This window comes from Euleptes europaea, chromosome 1, assembly GCF_029931775.1.
Source record: "Euleptes europaea isolate rEulEur1 chromosome 1, rEulEur1.hap1, whole genome shotgun sequence".
NCBI lineage: Eukaryota > Metazoa > Chordata > Lepidosauria > Squamata > Sphaerodactylidae > Euleptes > Euleptes europaea.
In genome coordinates this window covers 134,233,846-134,251,517 of record NC_079312.1, presented here as the reverse complement: position 1 = coordinate 134,251,517, position 17,672 = coordinate 134,233,846, and positions in this window count along the sequence as shown.

Here is a 17,672-nt window from a genome sequence, read left to right as displayed (position 1 = left end):
AGTCTTGCTTGGCTCCAAGAAAGGCAGCTCCTGGTTGGTGTAAGCCAGGCACAGGGACAGGCGGAGCTGCTGGTAGGGTTGCCAAGTCCTTCGCCGCCGGCAGGAGGTTTGGGGGGCGGAGCCTGAGGAGGGCAGGGTTTGGGGGAGGGGAGGGACTTCAATGCCATAGAATCCAATTGCCAAAGTGGCCATTTTCTCCAGGTGAACTGATCTCTATTGGCTGGAGATCAGTTGTAATAGCAGGAGATCTCCAGCTGGTACCTGTAGGCTGGCAACCCCAGCTGCTGCTCTGTCTGGCTCCTCCTCCTCCCCTCCTTTCCTCCCTCCATTGTGGGGGTGGGGCCCTTTACCAGGGCCCTTTTTTCTTCCCATTCTGCACCCTGTAAGTAGGATGGTTGGAGGCATTTTGTTCAGAGGCTCATAGAATTGGACCCCTTGGTCCAATTTGCATAAAACATGGAGAGGTCTCTAGTGGATGGGCAGCAGTACGTCCCCTGTGGTTTCGGTGTAATTTGGTTAAAGGTGAAAGAGAAACCAGAGTATAATACCTCCCCACCCAGGTGCACATCTCTAGATATAACTCTTCTTAGCACTGCACTGTACAAGTGTTAATTGCTTAGCCTACCTAGTGAATTGTTTCTGCATTTCTTTTGGATGGCCCAGGCTAGCCGGAACTCATCAGATCTCGGAAGCGAAGCAGGGTCAGCCCTGGTTAGTACTTGGATGGGAGACCACCAAGGAAGTCCAAGGTTGCTACACAAAGGCAGGCAATGGCAAACCACCTTTGAACATCTCTTGTTTTGAAAACCTAGGGGGTCACCATAAGTCATATGTGATGGGATGGCGCTTTCCACCTCCAGTTTTGAATTTTACATAACCACATTTCACTGTGCTTCCTACACTTCATAGCCCCTTGACCCTGGCCTTTGTTTCTTTTTATATATATAAAATGACTGCAGAGCGAGGATCCGCTCATTTTATCTGAGGAAGAGAACTCTAGGCCACAAAAGCTTATGCTGGAATAAAATTTTGTTCACCTCTGGTGCCACAAAGCTCCTGCTGCAACAGGACTAATATGACTATTGGCTACCCTTCTGGAATTATTCGTAACAGACAGAAAAACGAAGAAGAGTAGGTTTTTATATGCTGACTTTCTCTACCACTTAAGGGAGAATCAAACCAGTTTACAATCACCTTCCCTTCCCCTCCCCACAACAGACACCCTGTGAGGTAGGTGGGGCTGAGAGTGCTCTAAGAGAGATGTGACTAGCCCAAGGTCACCCAGCTGGCTTCGTATGTAGGAGTGGGGAAACAAATCCATTTCACCAGATTAGCCTCCGCCGCTCATGTGGAGGAGTGGGGAATCAAACCCGGTTCTCCAGATCAGATTCCACCGCTCCAAACCACTGCTCTTAACCACTTCACCACGCTGGCTCTCCCCACCACCACCACCACCAAAGAGCCCAGTACAAATACACTTTTCATTCAAACACTTTCAAAGGTACAATGAGAACCAGGTGTGCCTCCAAGCCCTCACATCATCCACAGGCTTGAGTTGTAAGGTATCTTCATTTCCTTCGAAAGTCTGTCCAAAGAAGATTCTGCCTAACACTGTTTGCAATACTGAGCCAGAGTAGGACTCCTCCTCATTCCCTCTGTCCCGAAGAACCAGGGTCAGTCCATAAAAGGAACATTCCTAGAGGAGGGCCAGCCATAGGCTCTGAAAGCTGAACAGAATGAGGTGGCAACATAGGCTTGTATTGAGTGGGAGGAGGTCCCTCAAGTAGGCAGATGCACAACATGGGGTAATGGAAGCCTTTTCTGAACAAAACTTCCAAACTTACAATGGTGTATAGATTTTGACTTCAGCCAGATAATAAATATTGATTTGGCCCTTTAAAATCTATCTTTCCAATTGACGAAGTGGGCTCTGGCTCACAAAAGCTAATAAATAGCTCAAAAATACGTTAGTCTTTACAGCATCCATGAGATGTTGTGTTACGTTTCTAGGAATACTGGTTGTAGTTCCATTGTATTCTACTACCACTCAATGCTTAGGAAAATGCTTTACCTCTCACCCCCAAACAAGACAGGAGCCCCAAAATAGTTCTGATTTCCTCTTTGTTTCATTCACATTGTACTAAAAGAATGACCTTATACAATGTGATGAAATATTCCTCTACCACCCACACCCAAGGCATAAGCTGTGACCCTTATAAAGGCATGAAAAGTATATGTTTATAGGAACTTGGAAATGGCACTGAAGCATTTTTGACATCATAGGCCTATTCCATTGAAAAATAGTAATTGCTTGCAAATTAGCAGGCGCTCAGTGATATTGTAGCCTTGCAAATTATTGCCATTCTAATAAATCTGTGGAAACTGCCTGAGTTTTCTTGGACCCGCTTAAGTCAATGGGACGGTTGCAAATTTGGATGCATGCCAGTGTTCAGCAGACCCATGGGAAATGTGCCACAGTGCAAGCTGATAGAGTGCTGCCTGTGCACAAATACGTAACTGAGCAAGGGGATCTAGATATACACTGAGGCAAAAATTAACATGATTAGACTCTCCAGGTCTGCTCTAGATCAAGAGCAAGTGTTGGTGATAGGTCAGGAGTGCAGTCCGCTTGCTTCCTGCTAAATGCAAGCATGCCTTAGTGGGGAGGTGCAGGTGCAGCCTAGACACAGGGAGAAGATTAATGCTTCATGACATGATGGTCGTAGGTCAAATATGAGATTTTGCTACAAATGTAAGGACAAGTACCTTGCCAGTTGTACAGAGCAGCACAAGCAGAGGCTGAAACTGACAGAAGCTGTTTGGGGGACTTCCGGTATGCAGAGAAGCTAGAGTCCCCCCCCCCCCATGTTCATGTGTGATACAAACAGATCATTCTTATATTTGTAATAAAGAAATGAAAGCCATTTCATTTCATATCATATCCATTCCTCCCAAACATGAAATCCACATCTCTAATAATGACATGGCTTAACAGCAGACTGCATCAAATGCAACTTACTTGTTTTATAAATGTATGTTTAGCTTGTTGATCAAAGTGCTGATTGATTATACCGTCCATAACATGTTGATTTTGGGTTGTATATTTGATTACTTTAAATGTGAGTCCTCTTGAAGGCGGACTGAAATGCAGAGGTTACAGCTCAGTAGTAGAGTATCTCTTTGCATGCAGAAGAACCCTGGCTTCTCCTGTTAAAAGGATCTTAGGTGGCAGGTGCTGGGAAACACCTTCCTACCAATAATGCCAGGAAAAGTTGAAGGCAGCAGGAAAAGAGGCAGACCCAGGCATGAGATGCATTGACTCTATAAAGGAAGCCATGGCCCTCAGTTTGCAAGACCTGAGCAAGGCTGTTAAGGAAAGAACATTTTGGAAGTCATTAATTCATAGGGTCGCCATGAGTTGGAAGTGACTTGATGGCACTTAATACACACAAGGTAGAAAACAAGTTACGTTCTTGAAGTGGAGAGAAATAGTTCTAAACCAGTTGAATCTTATGAGAGGTTTTTCTACATATGATGGTATGATTGAAAAACAGATCAATTAATACCCATTGATGGACCAGTCTTTGCTAGGCTGACTTGTTTCCTTAATTTCTTTGCACTTGCCATGTGGTTTTGAACTACAGAATGCTTCACTGAGTGGCCCTGTATATGTAAGCTACTACCTATTCTCCTCACATTCTTGGCCAAGTATGACCACTCCATTCCAGCAGACTGCCCATGGAATCATGGAAGGGAAGTCCAGCAGCAGTTTCTCAGGAAGTTACCCAAGCTCAAGCCAAGTTCAGACTCAAAAGAGTTCTTTGACATGCTGGAATGAGGAGCTGCCCACAGCTTCCTTCATGATGGGATGCAAGAGCTGTGGAAGAGGTAAGGCTTCAAGCCCAGCAGCTCAGCTTGAAACCCCAGTTCCCCGTGGGACAGGCTACGAGGAGAGCTGGCATTGCATTACACTGTGGAAGCAGTCTGAATGAGAGGGAAAGATGCCCATCATCACAAACAATGCCACAAAAACACACTCATGAAACACTAGAGCCAAACACACAATCACATTCCAGACAGCCCTTTAAACTGTGATAAGCAAACAAGGAAAGAGTTTTGTTATGTTGTTTTCTGCCTGCTTATAAAATCACACCGCACAAACTAGCTACAGTAAAGTGTTTCAGTCCCACTGATTTCACTAGCCCAGTGAAGCATTTTCTTCCAACTTTCCTATTGAAATCAACAATATTTAGAAGTAGTTGGATCACCCCTTTTAGTAATTCCTGGGCAGATAGGAGAGGGCTTGTTCCACCAGTCCTTCAGAATGGCTGTTACAATGATTTTATTTTGACTTTTGGCAGTGCAATCCTAAGCAGTTACATCCATCTAAGTCAACTGAAGTCACTGGGTTTAGAAAGGGTGCAATTACATAAGAACATAAGGAAGGCCATGCTGGATCAGACAAAGGACCGTCAAGGTTCGACGATGGAATGCCCTGCCTCGGGGGTGGGGTGGGGTGGAGTCCCTGTCTTTGGAGGTTGGACGGCCATCTGTCGTGAGCGCTTTGATTGTGGGATCCTGCATGGCAGGGGGTTGGACTGGATGGCCCTTGTGGTCTCTTCCAACCTTGTGTGATTTTGTGAAGTCCAGCAGTCTGTTCACACAGTGGCCAACCAGGTGCCTCTAGGAAGCCCACTAACAAGACACCTGCAGCAACACCATCCTGCCTGTGTTCCAAAGCAACTAATATAATGGGCATGCTCCTCTGATCCTGGAGAGAATAGGTATGCATAATGACTAGTATCCATTTTTACTAGTAGCCATGAATAGCCCTCTCCTCCATGAACATGTCTACTTCCCTCTTAAAGCCTTCCAAGTTGGCAGCCATCATCACATCCTAGGGCAGGAAGTTCCACACACTAATTATGTGTTGTGTGAAAAAATACTTCCTTTTATCTGTTTTGAATCTCTCACCCTCCAGCTTCAGCAGATGACCCCAGGTCCTAGTATCATGAGAGAGGGAGAAAAGCTTCTCCCTGTCCACTCTCTCCATACCATGCATAATTTTATAGACCTCTATCATGTCTCCCCTTAACTGTGTCCTGTAACTCCTGTCTCCTTCACAACAAATTTGTGAACAAAAATTTCTTTACATTTTGTAACAGTTACATGTGAACAGTGTTCTTCATGGTTATACTCACACTTATTTAGATATCTATACCCCACTTTTCTCCCCAGTGGGGACCCAGGGAAGTGTGCAACTCTGTTCTCCTCTTCTCCATTATATCCACACAACAACAGCATCCCTGTGAGGTATGTTATGCTAAGAGAGACTGGCCCAAGATCACCCAGTGAGTTTCCACTGAAGAATGGGGATTTGAATCTAGGTCTCTCAGATCGTAGTCTGACAATCTGACTGCTACACAGTGAAGGCTCATCTGAAACTACAGTGTTTATGTCTATTGTTATTATTGTAGCTGACTGATCGATCAAATAACATGCTAACTTAGCAATGAATAGCACATTATGGCCATACGATATTGCACAGTCTGTTCAAAATTATATTGTTATGTATATTAAATACATTCACCACTATTTCTTTGGAAAGTTCAAAGTGGTGTCCAATATTTCATCAAGGGGTCAGATCTCAATGACGGACCATATGCTTACATGCATAAGATCCTGCAATACCTCCAGCAACAAAGGATGTCAGGTAGCAGGCTGTCAAACATTTCTGCTTGGGATGCTGGAGAGCTGCCTGAGTGTACAGGTTGGGTCGGGGACCTCTTCTCTGTGTCAAACATAACAGCTAGATGCTAGCTGTAGGTCTTCCTCAATTCATGCCTGTGTGGTGCCTGGTTCAGATCAGCACTACAGTGAAAATAGGGCTTCCTCCTTCCCCCTCCAGTCTGTAACGGTCCTGGGGATGCAGTATTTGGGCTGTTGTGGAAATCCACATGTAGCCCAGGGAACAAGGGTGTGTGTGTTTCCAAATGGTGCCTCATCCTGACTGTTTCAGTTTAAGAAAATGGTACAGGGAGGAAGGCTGAGGCTCCTTCTCCATGGTCCTGAATCAGCACAGGACTTGTGGGAATTGAGGAGAACTTGCAGCTCACTTCTGACGGTTGCATCTGTGGGGTCCCCATACCCAATATGTAGACTCTGAAAAGTGTGAATATTAGTGTAACTTTCCTTGGGGCCTCTGGGGAATCCTTATCTTTCTCCTCTACATTCTGGGTTACAATAAAGGCAGTAATGGAGGCATGGGAATTCCACATGGCTATACCCACCAGTATCATCACTGTAACAGGAATTCTGCGTATTCAGACCACAAGCAGGCAGCATCCAAATAGTATGACTCAACAGGAAATGGGGGGAAAATTAACAAGCTGTGGATGCTAGAGTGTGCATCCCATAGTTATCTAGTTAGTTAACTCTTTCCTAACCCCTTACTACACACTAGGATGCCAAACTCCTGGTGGGGCCTGGATATCTCCTGGGATACAACTGATCTCCCGATAACAGAAATCAGTTCCCCTGGAGAAAATGTCTGCTTTGGATGGTAGACTCTTAGGGCATTATACTCTGTTGAGGTCCCTCCCCTCCCTAATCCCCAGCCTCCCCAAGATCCACCCACAAATCTCCAAGAATTTCCCAACTAGGAGCTGGTCATCCTACTACACCACCTTGTTTGTGCCTCTGCTACAGTTGGAACTAACTTCTCACATCATTTGAACTAGCTCTTGGAAGTCTCTCATGGTGAACATTCTGCAAGAGCTCATTTTCCTCCAGATATGAATCAGAATTACTGAGATGCATTTCTGCTGAGACCTGGCTCTCAGGGAAGGCTGCCTTCTCTCAGCTGGATAACTTTGGCTCCTGTGCTTTCTGCATAAAGGTCGTGTGGGTCTCTCTGTACATGTGCCGTATTCTTGTTCTCTGGTCACTTGTTTTGCTTCTATTTTTTGCAGGATCATTATGTATTTCCTCTTGGCCTCTTCCTTCCTCCAGACCACATAATGTGTGCTTTTTGCTCCACCCAACTAACTCAAGCTCTGTTTTCATTTGCCAGATCTCTAGAAAACCTGGATTTATGCTTGAATGGGCATCAGTTCTGTGTGGCTTCTTAGGAGGCATGATGCCTAACCTCATGCTTTTCAAACTAAACCAATTTAAACAACACTTGTGACTGCAATATGTTCTCTGATTTAAAAAACAACAACAAATTCTGATCCAACATTTGTAGGCAATTCAGTGCTTAATCTCACACAATTCGGTTGGAGTCTCAACAAAAAAAGCAGACTGGGGAAAAAAGTAAGCAAATAAGCATGATTCTATTTCATCAGATTCTGGGATTCTGTATCACAAAAATCTATCACATTCTACTAACAAACTGTGACATCACTGTGGTCCTTGAAGAGTCCTTCTAGCTCTCTTCCTCTGGCAAACCCTGGGGGGGGGGGTTACCTGTGAAATCAGATTCAAAAAGTGTTTTTAACTGTATCTTTACCACTGACAATATATTAAATGCACCTTAAAATACCTCAAACTCAACAGCCAGCACCACTTCCTAGATCAGTTTCTTGTGTAGTATGAATCCAGTTATGGTTCTGAGTTATAAGCCTCCTAGCTTTCACTATCTAACCAGATATCTCCTAAAGGATTATTATGCATGTTTTCAGTAACTTGGCTCAAAGTACTAAGGTATTAACTTTAGAGATAAGATTAGGTGGAATCCTACTCACCCCAGATTCAAACAATTACACAGATTTTCTTTAAAAACAAGGTACATTTATTCATACGAGTCATACAACAGAATTGCAATCAGAAATAAAAAGAGTAAATGTTGATTCTAGCATCTAATACTTGCCCCAGCCAATAGCATAAGCAGAGAGGTCATATTGTACATGGCTATAGAAGACCCATGGAAAAACTATCATATTTTTATCCACCCCTTCCTCAAGCTGAAGTTAGCACATATCACTCCTCCTCCTTGTCCATTTTATCCTCCCTACAAGAGAAGTGTTTGACCCAAGGTCAAACCAGCGTGGTGTAGTGGTTAAGAGCGGTGGTTTGGAGAGGTGGAGTCTGGAGAACCGGGTTTGATTCCCCACTCCTCCACATGAGCGACAGAGGCTAATCTGGTGAACTGGATTCGTTTCCCCACTCCTACACACGAAGCCAGCTGGGTGACTTTGGGCAAGTCATGCTCTCTCAGCCTCAACTACCTCACAGGGTGTCTGTTGTGGGGAGGGGAAGGGAAGGTGATTGTAAGCCGGTTTGATTCTGCCTTAAGTGGGTGAGAAAGTAGGCATATAAAAACCAACTCTTCTTCTTCTTAAAACTGAGGCTTGGATTTCCTCCACCCCTTCAGATTGCACCGTTTTTTTGTTCTTAAAATGCTTTTTTATGCAGCAATTGGGTTTGGGGGGGCTTTTCTCTCATAGTAAGCTCTACAAAGTAAGCCAATTACAAAGCAACATTTAAAGGGGTGGGCTTGATTTGAGCTTGGAGACTGCTGGTGCAGAGATTCCCAACAGGAAAGTGTGGGTCCAGCCAGCAATGAACCTCAGGTAAAACTCCCATGCATAAACGACCCTAGTCTGATGCTCCAACCTCTATTCCATACTGGCTATCATATGTTAAATAATGATCAGAACAGACACAAGGTAGCTGGATGAGTGAAATTAGTACTTCTATTACAGTATACATCACATAGGCAGAAGGAAATGTTTCCGTTTTTTGCAGATTTATAGAAACTGAAAATTAAAAGCTACAGTGTCCAGTCATCTTTTATTCTTATCAATACACCCCGGTTTTCCTTCTGAAAGCTCCAAGCCCCTCACATGGGGCTCCCATTGATCTCCCTCCAGGTACTGGAGTCATCCCTCCTTAGCTTCATCCTTATGCCCCGATTAATATTTCTAAATACGTGAACAATCCATTGAATACAAAGGTCCCTTTGCACCAGCAGAAATCAGGGATAATGTCTGCCAATTCCCCCTTCCATTTATGCCCCCCCACTCTGTTCCTGAGGGTCTCCCATCCGCTAGAGAGCTCAGCAGGCTGCAGGGGGGCAGGAAATGACCTTTGAATCCCACCCAGTATCACCTTAACATGTTAATATTTTGAACTATATAAAGTACAGTTGTTACAGCCATGAAACAGATATTAGCCTCGGGGGTGGGGGGAGGAATGTTAAAGTGGTACAAAGTCTGTTCCACTGTATAAAACAGGCAAGGCCTGAGTTTACGTGCTGGCTTTTAAACCTGCTCCATGGCACCTAATTTCTTCATGACAGCTTCCTGCTGCCACCAGCTACAAGGTAAAAACTCTTTCAACAAAAGATTAGGGTGGTTACTTATCAGCGTCTTGTGCCTGAGTTTGACACATAGTATAAATGTCTTGAGGAATGGCTGTATGGTATATGGCAGGGCAAATCTAGGCTTGTCTTAGCCCACGCGCATTTAGTCTTAACATGCAACCTTTCCCCTTAGAAATGGATACACAGACACATTTAAGAATGTACATACTTCCTGTAATGCTGCGAATTAAACCCCAGCTGGCTTAAATGGACCAATGGTCTTATTCAATTCAAGGCAGTTTCATACCTTTTTTTAAAAGAAAAGAGTAGGAGTCCAGTAGCACCTTAAAGACTAACAACATTTCTGGCAGGGTATGAGCTTTCGTGAGCCACAGCTCACTTCTTCAGATACCTGAAGAAGTGAGCTGTGGCTCATGAAAGCTCATACCCTGCCAGAAATGTTGTTAGTCTTTAAGGTGCTACTGGACTCCTACTCTTTTCTACTTCTAGTGACAGACTAACATGGCTGCCCATCGTGATATGACCTTTTTTTTTAATGGTCAAAATAGACATAAACACAAACAACCCAATCACCAGAATACCAACAAGAGCCTCTCTCTAATAAAATCAAAGATTTAAAGCCTGGGAGATTTTTTTTTTTAAGTCTCAGTTTTGCAATAGAAATTGCTCAAGGATATCCCCGTGAAATGAATTGCCCTTGAGGAAAGACGCCTGCACCACAGCTGTGCATTTAGCGCGCACAAAAGAAAGCATCGTCTGCAAAGGCCCCGAACGAGCTGTGACAATCCTGGGGTGACATTTGGCTCTCCTCCATGTGGCTGGAAGTGCTGGGTGTCCTTCCCTCCTTTAGCTCAGCGACATGAAACCGCAGGCAGAAGTGGCATGTATAAAATTAGCAGAAGGGGAGACCCCCCCCCCCAGGAAATGACATGTATCTCTTAGTGCCCAGCCGGAGACAGCTGGAGTTTCTACAACCTGCTCAGGGGAGACTAGAACAGCCTAAAAATAGATGGGCCAAGCTGTGTGTGCCACACACTCACAATAACAACAAAATAGGAAATGGAGAGAGAGAGAGAGACCTTTGTCGGTCTCCATAGAATAGTCTCCACAGCTTGGCAAAATGTCATCTTAATCTTTCGGTTTGTTTCATTTGAATTCTGGATAATATGATAAGGCTTCTTATTAGTCTTAAAAACGTTGTGCTGCTGCAGATGTGCTCTAGGAAACTGTGTGAGAAACCTGAAGCATATTTCTAACAGGAGGGGAAACTTCCCCTCACTCCCTGCCTTTTCTGAGCTAGAGCCCTACTCCTGCTTCATCTTTGCAATAGTGATAAGAAGATTTATTCAGTAAGAACCCAGCAGCTTATCTCCACCTTTGTCTCTGACATCATTGTTGTCTCCATAGCAACCAAATGTGATGTAACATAAAAAGATTTCTGGATTCTCTGGGGGAAGTCGGGTGGGCTCAGTAAGGGCAATCCTCTGCCTCCATGAATAAAATGCAGGTCAGGATTGATGAGAAGGAGTCAGGTGCTTCGCTATGGAATTTTGCCATGTTAGATGTCCCCCCCCCTTTCCCCACAGATGCCCTTTGCACAGCTTAAGATGCTTCTATGGGCTATGGGAGGCATCCTACTTAATGTTTTCTAGCATATAGTGAAGTAGGACGGAAGAATCATTGCACAGCCTCACCCTATTTCATCAACAAATGCACAGTGTTGCAGTTCTTAGAGACAGATGCTACCAAGAATGACAGCAAATGGGGCACTGGGTTAAAATTTCTTGCTAGGTGCTTTTCATTCTGACGTTTTACAGTTCTTGTTCCAGATGTGCCAGCTAGGATTATGGATTACAGATGCTACAGTTCTGTCCTTCTTTTCCAAAGCACTTACTGCCGCTTTGCAGTCACTGCAAGCAAATAGATCAAAGTGGGTTGTGCTATTTAATTGGATGAGGTACAGTAAGCTCAGCAGTGATTAACCCAATCATTGCTGGATTTCCCTTTTCAAACCACCCGCTCCTAACAGTGGGATGAGGATAGTGGTGGTGGTGGGGACACACTGCCCCATGATAAGGGATTGCAGACAATGGGAGAACTGGTTCTGGATGTGGGGGGAAGGGATGCAGCGTATTTGTGAATGGCAAGCAGCGAGTTCGTCTGTCTGCTCTTTTCCCTCTGCCTTTCCTTGCTGTACATTTCCTGCTGCTCTGTGACTATGGCCTCCTTGGCCAGTTCAGGTATAAGGCGTTAAGCCACCACAATCACAGCCATGACTTCCTGCTGGAACTGAGCCCCTCCCTTCAATACAAATCATCTGGTAATAGGTTTAGCTCTGTGGCACTAGAGGCCCAGGCTAAGCAGCTTTCTAGCGGAGAGCGACCACAGCAACAGCAGCAGGCCGGGGCTCCCTGGCTTGTCAACTAAATCTTTCCCAAACATAAAGGGCCCTCTGTAATCTGCTGAGAGGATAAAGGCTGCGGGGTGGTCGCTGGGCTGGTGACATCCTTTCACAAATGGCCTGTGCGCTGGCACTTCTTTGAGCCTGCCAATGCGGGGCTGGTGAGTGCAAACTCTACTCGGGGGGTGGGTGGGGGAGCCGGCTGGGTGGGCTGCTGGAGGCAAACGCTGGAGATTGGGGAGGGTGGCTGCTCTGGCATCTCTGGTCAGGTGCAGAGAGGAAAGAGACCAGGCCTACCTGCAGAGCAGCCAGCAGCCGGCCTCCTTCCTCTGACAGCAAAGCAGGTAAGGAGGCACCTGCCCCAAAACACACAATGTACCAAAGCCACAAACCAGTTATGCAGAAACCCTCGGCCTGGAGCTGACTGACAGCAAGGTGTCACACTGGCAGTTAGACCGCAGCAGTGCAAACAAGGGTGTATGTACCCTTGTTGCCAGCATGCCATCTCATCCAAGGTGAGCAGGGCTGAGCTGTCCAAACTTGCCACTTCTGCTCTCACAAGGCCCTAAAGTGCCATCCTGGCTCGGTTTTGCTGTGGCAAAGGGCACCAGGGCCACAGAGCTGCCCCAAAGCCCCTTGAAGTGTGGCACAAGGATGAGCCAGTGACCTCCACCTCTCCCTGTGCTAAAAGCCCCTTGAAAGTAGGGTTGCCAGGTCCCTCTTTGCCACCGGCAGGATATTTTGGGGGCTGGAGCCTGAGGAGGGCAGGGTTTGGGGAGGGAAGGGATGCCATAGAGTCCAATTGCCAAAGCGACCATTTTCTCCAGGTGAACTGATCTCTATCGGCTGGAGATCAGTTGTAATAGCAGGAGATCTTCAGCTAGTACCTGGTGGTTGGCAACCCTACTTGAAGGTCACAGAGGCAGCACACTTCCACAGTGGAGGGGGTCTTCCAGCTCAGCTAGTGTAGAAACGACCAGGGTCTCACCGTCCTAAGCAGAGTGAACACCCTTCTAAGGCCACTGAAGTCGATCAAACTAGAAGGGTGTACCTTTGCTTAGAGCTGTACCACAAGAATCTGTGCTATGAGCTCAACTCAGTCATGAACTCACTGTGTGGTCTGAGCCAAGTATTATTTCTTAGCCTCATCCCTTCAGTCTGTAATATGGGGATAATAGTTCTGGTCACTATCTCATGGGGTTAACCGATAAAATGTCTGAAGCCCTTTGAGTACTCAGGGAATGCACTATATAAATATTAAAAGAATTCATTATTGGGGCTGTAACATTTGGTTGATTAATTGGTGAGATTGATTTATTAAAACATTTTGATCAATAAAACAGTGCTCCTGATTAATTGGCCAGCAGAGTTTTTTTAAAAATTATTATTATTTCTTCTACAATTTCATATAAAAACTGCAGAACAGAGCATGGCGTCTCCTGCCTGAGGGAGAGTAAGGATTGCCTCTTCTAAGAAGATATCTGGTCACATCCTTTAATTATCTGAGTATAAAAGGAGCATTTTTTCCTTTAATATACTTTCCCTCATAAGCAAATATATGCAAATGTGATCACTCAACCAAAACACATACAATTAAGTGACAAACAGTGCAATCCAAAGCAGAGTTATACCCTTCTAAATCCATTAAGGATTGCAAGATTGCTTGAGTAGGGTAAGTAAGTAAGTAAAGGTCTGCTGTGCAAGCACCAAGTAATTCCTGACCCATGGGGTGATGTCACATCCCAGCGTTTTCTAGACAGACTTTTTTTATGGGGTGGTTTGCCAGTGCCTTCCCCAGTCATCTTCCCTTTACCCTCAGCAAGCTGGGTACTCATTTTACCGACCTTGGAAGGATGGAAGGCTGAGTCAACCTTGAGTCGGCTACCTGAAACCAATTTTCGTTGGGATCCAACTCAGATCGTGAGCAGAGCTTGGACTGCAGTACTGCAACTTACCACTCTAAGATCAGGCAGTTTGTTCTACTAACATTAGCTCAAAGCAGGGATGCCAGCTTCCAGGTGGGACTGCAGCTCCCCCAGAATTAGAGTTCATCTCCAGACTACAGAGATCCCGTGGAGAAAATGGATGGTTTGGAGTGTGGACTGTATGACATTAGACCCCATTGAGATACTGGTCCTCCCTAGGCTCCATCCCCAAATCTCCAGGAATTTCCCAACGTGGATCTGGCAACCCTACCCCCCCCCCATCACTCATCATTGGCCAAGGGGGACCTGGCAGCCTTAGCTCAAAGTCTGTTTCTAGATGTTACGGCAGCCATGCAGAGTCTGCTAGGAAAGGCATTTGCAAGGTGGTGTCTTCACCAAATGTACAACTTCTAAGCAGCTCACTGCACAGATCATCTCAATCATGCAGAAAGTATCTGTGACCGTGCCACATATTCCTTGCGGCAGCTAGCACTAGTGGGAAAACTCTCCACACTAAGAATAAACCCATGTGGAGAGTGGCTTTCAAATGCTACGGCCCCAATTACGAGAAGCTTTTCTGAGTAGCTTCTGTGGGTTTGTCATAACATACAAAGTGGTCCTTGGGTCAATATCAGTGGCCTTCATGCTGTGGCTGTGGTATGTAAACTGGTCTTTCCTCCCCCTCAGTCCTACCTTACAAATCAGACTCTCAGATGCTCCCTGGAGGGCCATCCTATGGCCATAGAAAATAATGTATACGCAACACATCAGTTAGATATCATAGATGTTCATTGCATCTGCCACAGGACAGTTTATTTTCAAGAAGCCCTGCTGCCATAATCTGGAGCAAGCTGACCCATTACAATGTTTTTGTTTACTCTGTAATTGAGTGGCACAGTTCATATGCTTGTGCCATCTGGACTTGTCTCCTCACGCCATGCTGGCAGACACATCTGGCATGGTACAGAGGGGAACTATTTGGTTCTGAATGAATTGGGAAACCCTTCGAGGCTTAGGGAGGATCCTGCTTAGAATCGTTGGGTGGCATTAGATTACATTCATGGGATTCCAGGGATGTTCTGTAAATCGCACAAAGCTTTGACTCATCCAGATTGAGTGGATGCATTTGAAGGGCCCAGGGAACATTCCATCTGGTAAAGGGAGCTCTGACTGACCACAATTTAGGTTGGCATAAATGTCGTTAGTCTTTTTGTGTGTGAATTTTTTAAAATATTATTTTCCTCTAATATCTTAATCCAGCTTTTCAACAATTTAAAAAGTTTCTATTAACATTTGTTAAAAAAGATAAGTGGTATTGTTGATGATACATTGTATCTTTAAATTAAACAACAACTGACCTCCCCTCGCCCCTTCCATCTTGTTAATAAATTTAACACTCTTTTGCATATCAGTACTAACCCCAATTTCATATTATTAGTAAAATACTATCAATTCATAAACACCTTATACAATCAAATAGACATCACTTAGGTTATATATGTGGTCCTTTAAAACAAATAAGTCATTATTATAAATATATTTGTCTATATAAAATGATACAATAAACAAAAGGATTAGATCAACGAGTAACCTTTTAAACATACTCATTTGAAATTCATTTTCACAGTAAGTTTTCCATGCCCCCCATTCCTCCAAAAATTGTGCATTGTCTTTTTGATTAATTAAAGCCTTAAGTTTCGCCATCTCCATCAGTTCCAACATCTTTTGAATCCAGTTAATGTCGTTAGTCTTTAAGGTGCTGTTGGACACCTGTTTAATTTTTCTACAACAGACAAGTACAGCCACCCATCTGGAATTCAGAATTAATTGGGGTTTTCCCCCAGACTCATGCGGTCCTACATAAATTGCACCCATGATCAACCAACATGGTCCCTGCACACTTGGATAAATGGACCTGTGCTGCATATTTTTGATCAGTTGAATAATTTCAATTCAAAAATCTGAGTCTTTAGAGCTTTGTGGGCTAGAACATCTATTTTTCTGGAATTTGGTAAATTATATGTTAACAAAATGTCAGTTTGTGGTTCCAAGACAGGAAGTATGTATCTGGGGTGGGAGAGTGTATAGCTGTGAAGATTGTGTCAAACATCCCAACTCTATCACAATATATTAAGGAGATGATGGGCCCCTTTCTCACTGCTGCTGCCTCCTCTGTGTATTGTCAGAATACTCTTGCTTAGTTCTGTTCCTTATGGAGAATATCTTATAACTGTACTCAGCTGTCAACAAACTGCTGCATCTACTTTAAGTATCAGTATGCAGAGCCTAGCCTTCTCTTCACCCCCTAACCCTTGAATGCATCCAGCACCACAGTATTCTCTTTGCATCTTCATCCTTCCTAAATAGGTCAGAGGCCTGTTGGGATCTCACCCTCAGGAAGAGGTGGACTGCCCAGTGGCCCACCGTGACAGCTTTGCTCAACACTTTGCATATAAAATCTCTTGCATCCACACTGACTTGTGCTGCATCCATACAGTGCTGGATATGGCGCTATCCCTGAGCTGTGGCAAACATTTGAGGAAAACCCAGTTTCAGTCAATTGCTATAGCACAGTATCCAATTTTGTATGGATGCTTCCTTGAGGCAGGGTCAGATAGTGCCAGAGTGCCAACTTGTCCTGCTGTTTGGATGCCCTTATTAGCTTGTTCAGTCTGAGGTGTGGTCAGGGTTCTTGGAGGTTTGAGGCCAACCCCCTGCTTGTGTGCAGGGCTGCTAACTTCTAGGTGGGATCTGGAGATCTGCCAAGATTGCAACTGATCTACAGATTCAACAGTGCACTTCCCCTGAAGAAACTGGCTGCTTTGGAGGGTAGACTTGATGGCATCATACTCTGTTGAGGTCCCCTTCGCTCCCACATCTCCAGGAACTCCCAACCTGGATTTGGCAACCTGTATGACCTTTGCCCTTCCTGGGGGGGGGGGCCTGGCTGGCTGGGTCTGAGAGGTAGTTAATGCTTCCTTGAGAGATGGGGTGGTCACCCCAGCCTTTTGATTCTCCTGGACCTCTTCGTGGCTTTTGATACCATCAATCATGGTACTTCTAGACCGCCTTTCTAGGCTGGGACTGAGAGGCACCACTCATTGGTGGTTCTGGTTCTACCTGGAAAGTAGGTGTCAGAAGGTGATGCTGGGGGACTGCTGCTGAGCCCCTTGGCCTTCGGCCTGTGGGGTTCCATGAGGCTCTAACTTGTCCCTCTGCTATGCAACATCTACATGAAACCACTGGGTGAGGTCATCTGGAGGGCTGGATTGTCACCCACATGCAGATGACGCACAGTTCTATTTCGTGCTTCCAGCCAATTCCAGGGAGGCTGTAGAAACTGAACTGGTGCCTGGAGGCAGCTCTGGAGTGGATGCAAGGTAATACACTGAAGCTAAGGGCAAAACTAGATGTGCTTGTTTTTAAAGAGTTGGGTCCAAGTTCCCTGGACCCCAGTTCAGCTTCCCCACAGCCACATTGCAGCTGCAGCGAATGGCTTTTAAAAACTAAAGGAAAGAGTTTGGGTTTGGAATGTTGCCACAAAAAGCAGAAGGGCTCCATCCCGCCCCCCAGCCAATTTCTTGCACTGGGGGGTTGCTTCCTAATTTTTGCTGCTGCTCATGGAGTATGTGGGCTGTGTTCTGAGCCCAAATGGCCTCTCCTTTATTTTTTAAAAGCTGTGGCTCACAGCTGCTGAGTGGCTGCAGGAACCCAGCTGAATCCAGGGAAACCTTTAGCTCTTTAAAAAATGTTTGTGTAATTTGGCCTTCATCCTGACAAGATAGAAGTGCCACTGGTAGGGCTGTCAACTCTGGTTTGGGAAATTACTGGAGATTGTGGCCTGGAGCCTGGGGAAGGGAGGACCTCAGTGAGGCATGATTTCATAGAGTCCACCCTCCAAAGTGTCCACTTTCTTCAGGTTAACTGATTCTTGACTCTGGAGATCTGTTGCATTTCTGGGAGATTTCCAAGCCCCACCAGGAGGTTGGCAACTTTATCTAATGTAGAGCGGAAAGCTTGA